The sequence below is a fragment of the Stegastes partitus genome, unplaced genomic scaffold (genome assembly GCF_000690725.1).
Source record: "Stegastes partitus isolate 25-593 unplaced genomic scaffold, Stegastes_partitus-1.0.2 Scaffold238, whole genome shotgun sequence".
NCBI lineage: Eukaryota > Metazoa > Chordata > Actinopteri > Pomacentridae > Stegastes > Stegastes partitus.
Genome location: NW_007577969.1, coordinates 169,922 through 175,921, shown reverse-complemented (window position 1 = coordinate 175,921; position 6,000 = coordinate 169,922).

The following is a 6,000-nucleotide window of genomic DNA, read 5'->3' as shown; positions in this document are numbered from 1 at the left end:
TTTGTTTGGCCTTAACCCAGTTGTTGCATGGCCTCCTGTTGTCAGAGGTGTTATAGAAATCTATTTTGTGTTATTGTTAATAATATTTTCACGTTTGCAGGTTTAAACTTTTCAGAGTTTGCGATGTAACGAAGCTGCAAACTCCAGGGCTAAAAATGAAGTCATTGTCAGCAGCTGCAGTTCCTCAATATTGGTCTCTATAGCTAACTTCCCTGTTATTGAGAGCAACACCGGGGAATACTTTTTATTTAACTCACTTGGTTAAATTGTATTAAGGCTTCAAGTTAGATATGGATATAAAGTCACTCCATATGAACCTTCATGGATTTTTAAAACAAGTGAAGCTCCTTGTCTGGTCCCAGAAAGAAGCTTCTACTTAAACTTTGGTCCAGTTGTGTTTTTTTGTAATTCTTCCTAATAATAACATAAAAGTTACTTAAAGAGGTAAAGGCTGGAACCATGGCGACTCTGCCACCAAGAAGTGTGTTGTAACAAGAACAGGATGAGACACGTTTTCAGCAAACCTCCAGTTTAGCCAAATAAAACTGGAGAGAAAATAGAAGGTTACAGTGCACTTATTACCTAAAGTATCTGCTATAAACATCCATGACAGCTTAGCAGCTTCTTGGTTCAACTTTAACCTACTGTGCTTAGCAAGGTTGCACAACTTTAAAAAATATCTGGCTAAACTGTTTCCAAACTCATTCCTCCCCCTCTTAAGTGATGTCAATATTCTCAGATTACAGGATTTTGTTTGGTGAAACAGTGTTGTTATAACTGATGATGGGAAAGCTATGAAAATAAGACATGTCATGTTGTATCAGTGTTATCTGGAGACAGTTTGGCCTGTGGAACTTCTTCAGTCATCGAGAATCTCTGGGATACATATCTCAAAAAGCTTAATGAGTCATTTTGTTGATTTATTTCCCCTCGTTTCTCCTTTATTGACTTTTCTTCTGTTCTCACGCACTTCGTTTTTCCTCTTCTCCTGCTTCTTGTCACTCTGAATTGCCAGTTAATCCTCATTTCACATTTCATATACATCCTGGCAGCCCAGCACCCTCCTCCCTGTACCTCTCTGTTTCTGCCTCTTTGAAGTTGACATTCCACCATATAAAGCAATGGAAACACAGAGGGTCCCGGGCTGAAGACGACACGTGCCACTTGTCACTGTGACTGATTGGGCAGTATGTGAAACTGTGAATATAATCCTACAACACCTAATATGGAGAAACAATACATGAATGGTACCTTGTAGGCAAATCCCTTTGACGTTTGTGTTTATTTACCTAAGTTTTAGTATTGTAGAAAGTATGATGTTAGGGACAACAAAATACTGTACTGTTGTATACAGCAAAATGAATTCTTGATGTTTTGAGCAATTTAAACATTATTCTACTCATATGCTTTGTGATAGAGGCAGGATTTCAAAGGTGTACTGTTCAAAACCTGGGCACATACTGTAAAATCCTAATAATCATAAGATACCACATAGGACTGAGTAATTAATTTATTTATTAATTGTAATTGGCTGCATTCATTAGTTTCCATCCCTTCAACATGCTGACTGCTGAGCAACACAAGGAACATTTTCACCTTGGATTTCTGTCCCCATTTTACCTCAGAGGCATCATTCTGTAGCAAAGGGACAGAAAACGATGGCAAGAGAAGTCACTAGACTGAGGACCAACTGAGCACAGAAAAGTGAAGTCCTCCTTAGCCTTCATACGACCACACAAGATGTGGATCAAACCACAGTCTTAGTGAAGAGAAGGTGCTGCTGACCAGGTATGAATAACACAATCACATGTGCCATTGTAGTGGCTGGTTCATTGTTCACAAATGAGATATGAAACTGGAGATTAACACATTATGATGCAGTCTTGAGCCTTATTAAAAAGCGTAAACACAACATGACAAAAAGGCGGTACTATGCTATATGGCAGTGCAATGAGATGTGAATGTTATTTATAGTCCTGACTTGCTTTTTTAAAAAAGTTTTTTTCAAGGGTTAACATGTAAATAATACTGTGATTTCTGTGATACAATTAGTAATTTAACAAAACAGTAACAGTAAATTAAATGAAAAATTACAGTTAAATATCTACATCTTTTTTTAACAGTGTGTGTAGACTTGTGACTCTGGTAAGGCAGTGTAAGTGTGAAGGTTTTTTTGTTTCATCACAATGTTTTTAAGTTCATTTTAGCCTTTTCTTGTCAGGCGAAATATGTGAAACAGTAATTTAGTGTGATCAATGTTTACCTTGTGCAGCATTTGTTTACAGGCAGATTGCTGTTCTTTCTTTCAGGGTGTTTTCAGATGATACTATAAGATATGCCTTTGTTTAATCCCAAAGTGGGGAAATTTGCATTGTGAGTGCAAACATTTAAGAAATATCAGTCGAAAAATAAAATAATAAACCCAAACTATACCTAGTTGCCCAAATTCCTCTGGATAGAAGTAAAAACATTGTACATATTCGTGCTATTGCACATAATCTTTCAGGAGTAGAAGTGCTGATAGAGCGGTCTTAATATTGCACAAATTGTATCTATTCATACAGTTAATTTTATTCTTTTTAAAGTATTATTTATATTTTTGTTGTTTCAGTATTGTTCATTTTTCCCTTTGATTCACATAGAATAGTGTTTTACTTCTGTCTTGTGGTGGCACATTTTATTTGTGTCTTTTGATTTAAAGCAGGGGTCTCCAATCCTGGTTCTCGAGGGCCACAGTCCTGCATGTTTTAGATGTTTCCCTCTTCCAACACACCTGATTCAGATGATCAGCTCATCATCAAGCTCTGCAGAAGACTGATAACGATCCTGATCATTTGAATCAGGTGTGTTGGAAGAGAGAAACATCTAAAACATGCAGGACTGTGGCCCTCGAGGACTGGACACGCCTGATTTAAAGTGTGGACTTTGCTTGGTTTTACAGTTTTTTTTTTCCTCTTCTAAAAACTGTACAAATATATGTTGCCTTTTTTTCCCATTGAGTTTTAGTACATGTAATTAAATTCAATGTGTCTCAATTCAACTGATAAATTGCTGTTTTGAGGAGTTACAATAAGAAAATTACTATTATCATTCTCATTACAATTAGGGCCATAATTTGATTTATTCAGCACTTTCCCAGCAGCCTGCAGTTTGTTGCTCCACCTGCGTAATATTTCATCTGCCGTTGCTGCTCAAAACATCACGTCATCGTGCAGGCAGAGCCAAACTCTGTGTTGACTATCCAAGTCTTTGTTGGCCTGGTTGCCGGAGCTCGATACCAAACAAAACTCAACTGACGTTTACAAGATGAGCTGTGTCTAGATGATATACGCAGCAGCGGATATCTGATGAGAGTTACTCTTGAATCTCTGAGAAACATCCAGTTACAGGAAACTTGGCCTGTGTTTTGGGAGGTGGTGGACATGTTAAGGTCTACGAGAACCAACAACTGAAAGAGTATAAATGCCAGAAGTGGAGTTACGAGACTGTAAGATGATGGATGCAAGGAATAACTTTGACAAGCTGGGCGGTCTCTGGCTAACGTAAAGCAGAGAGGTCCTGCACTTTCACTCACATTATATGCATTTAAGCACATTTTACAAGACATGGTCGTCACACAGCTGCTATTAATCACGTTTTCCAAGGCAGCAGAATCCAAACATACTGTAAAAACAGTTTAAATTCTATGGTTTTATTTGTTTTTCTAATCATTTTTTATTCTCATTTCAATTCGCCAACACCCTTGCGTCCACCAGCCACACAAGAAGGGACGTTTCTGATATTTGCTGCTTATTAAAACAACAAGAGATAAAACCACAGTACTGTTGCAGGTGAGCAGATAGATTAAATTTAGAAGAAGAAAACTTGTGGATCTTGTGGAATTGCACCGACTCCAAATGTGTTTTCTAGTTGAAAAAAAAGCATGACATGACAAGCTACTAAGTAGGGAAGCATGAAAAATAAATGTTAGATTTTGCAACTTTAAGAAAAATGGTGGAAAAGTTTCTCAAGCTTTCTGAGGTCAGAACAAATCAAAGCTGCATCATAAATCATTCACAGTGTCTCAGTTTGCTGTAAACTTTACCTGCAGTATAAATGCCAGAAAGTTAAGTTGTGGTCAGGCAGCATTCAGCCTCACTATGAACAATGGCAAACCACCTCCATGTGTAAACACGCTGCCTATTGTGAACTGCATTCTACTGGTAAGTTACTCATAATCAGGGCATAGCGGGAACTGCACGCCGTGTTGACTCTCCTATTAAACAAGTTAAACCTTTGTTTGCTTTAAACTTGAAGGAATCAATAGGCAAAGAATGCCGCGTGCAAACATCCAGATTAAACTGTTGGGCACTGTTTGTTTAATATGTGAGACGACAGCAGGAGCCACGGTTGGACTGAATGCAGCAGCAGCTGGTGGTCTGCTGCTCTCGTGTGGTCGTGGAGGAAACTTCAGTTCAGATTTGACACCAGCGCTTCTTTCTGAAAAGTCTTCTGCTGGAGCGGACGGAACATTTTATCTCACATGTCTGAATTACTTACATATACTGCATTTTGTAATAATCTATTACATTTGAGGTGCAAGCTAAAATCCCATGACTGTGGACTGCAGTGGGGAAATGTAACTAAGTGCAATTATTCACGTACTGTATTCAACTACAATACAACTTTGAGATATTTGTAACATTAAATCAAGTAAAACGCTTTATATTTCCACTCCACTACATTTAAGAGGAAGATATCGTACTTCTACTTTACGACATTTATGTATAACAGCTTTAGTTACTTTTAAGATAAAATTTTTTTGCACAACAAATAATATAATAACCTTTGTTAAAGATTGAAGCAAACTTTTCGGCTTCATACAAAAATCTGTGTGTTGCCAAAGTCACATTTCAGACGCTGATGAGTTGTTTCACCAAATGCTCCTTTTTCCCTTTAAACCATTCATGTTACATTTTCAAGTATTGTTCAAATGATCAAAGATCTCATCAAAAATCAAAGAGCAGACAAAAAGTCCCAAAACTGAAAATATATTTGTCGATTAGAAGTTTTTTTTGTCTTTCTCTCACATTTCTAATCGTATGATATTTATCTGCTGTCCCTGTGTGTATGAAACCGGATCTGAAGTAGTTGAAGCCTTCAGCAGCTCCAACAGTAACAAGCTGCTGACACACTGATGCTTTACTATTTATAATCTGATGATGTCATATATAATATAACATCAGACAGAGGGGCCAAACCGGTACTTTTCCTTAAATACTTTAACACATTTTGCCGCTAAAACATCAGTACTTTTACAGTAGTAGAATTTTAATGCAGAACTTTTACTTAGAATATAGGATTTATACACTGCTGCCTTCGTACTTTAGTGTAAAGTCTCAGGAATTGCTTGAATAAAATAAAAACTGCACTACTTAAGGTTTAAAAAGTTACCTTGAGTCATTTAATTATAGTTTGTTTATCAAATGTGAACTGTTAAATGTGGATAAAACACTGGAAATTTCAGGTAACTTTACTGAATGTACTTTTTTGAAAGAGCATCCTCCACTTCATGTGTTGCCAAAATTGAAAAAACACAAAAATGTTATCAAGTTTAACCTCAGTAAATGTAAACAGTGAACTTCTGAAGTATTTTTAATGCATCAAATGAATGATGACTGTCTCTCCACCAGAGCTGAGGCTGAGTTATTTTTTAATAACAAAACAATGTAATGACAAGAATAATGGAAAACAAGAAAGAAAGTCAAGAGATGTCTTTAAATAGTCTGTCTGACTAAAAATCAAAATTAGTACATTTTAAAGTGATATAAAAAGGGACAAAAACAATCTAATAAAAGAAACAGAAAATATTTGACTTTTTTTTGTTTGTTTTGTTTTTTGCTTGCTCAGGTATTGAATCAGCTAACAAGATTGCTTGTTAATATTCTTTTGCCAGTTATCTAATCATTGTTTCTGCGCTGGTATCTACTGTATACATGAACTGTAACCTTGCTCTGATAT